Source organism: Lupinus angustifolius, chromosome LG02 (genome assembly GCF_001865875.1).
Source record: "Lupinus angustifolius cultivar Tanjil chromosome LG02, LupAngTanjil_v1.0, whole genome shotgun sequence".
NCBI classification, from domain to species: Eukaryota; Viridiplantae; Streptophyta; class Magnoliopsida; order Fabales; family Fabaceae; genus Lupinus; species Lupinus angustifolius.
This window is the reverse complement of record NC_032010.1, coordinates 7,932,301-7,933,150: the sequence shown is the minus strand read 5'-3', so window position 1 is coordinate 7,933,150 and position 850 is coordinate 7,932,301.

Below are 850 nucleotides of genomic sequence, written 5' to 3'. Positions count from 1 at the left end.
ATGAGGATAGGAGGAGGATGAGAATGAGGATAGGATGAAGAGGAGGATGAGGAGGAGGATGAGGATAGGATGGGGACGACGAAGAGGATGAGGATGTGGAGGAGAATGTGGATAAGGATAGGATGAGGACGAGGATGAGGATAGGATTTGGACGATAATGAGGATGTGGATTAGGACGAGGATGAGGATAGGATGAGGAAGAGAATGAGCATGAGATGAGGACGAGAATGAGGATGAGGATAGGATGAGGAAAAGATGAGGATGAGAATGTGGAAGAGGATGAGGATAAGGATAGGATGAAGAAGAGAATGAGGAGGAGGATAGGATGAGGACGAGGAAGAGGATGAGGATGAGGATGAGAATGAGGATAGGAAGAGGAAGAGTATGAGGATAGGATGAAGGGGAGGATGAGGAGAAGGATGAGGATGAGGATGAGGATAAGGATAGGGGATGAAGAAGAGGATGAGGAGGAGGATAGGATGAGGACGAGGAAGAGGACTAGGAAGAGGTTAGGATGAGGATGAGGATGAGGATGAGAATGAGGATAGGAGGAGGATGAGAATGAGGATAGGATGAAGAGGAGGATGAAGACGAGGACGACGACGAGGATAGGATGAGGACGAGGATGAGAATGTGGATGAGGATAAGGTAGAGGATAGGATGAGGATGAGAATAGGATAAGGAAGAGGATGAGGATGAGGAAGAGGATGAGGATAAGGAGGAGGATAGGATGATGACAAGAATGAGAAGGAGGATAGGATGAGGACAAGAATCAGAATGAGGATATGATGAGGACGAAGATAGGATGGGGAGTAGAATGACGATGAGGATGAGGATAGGATGAGGAGGA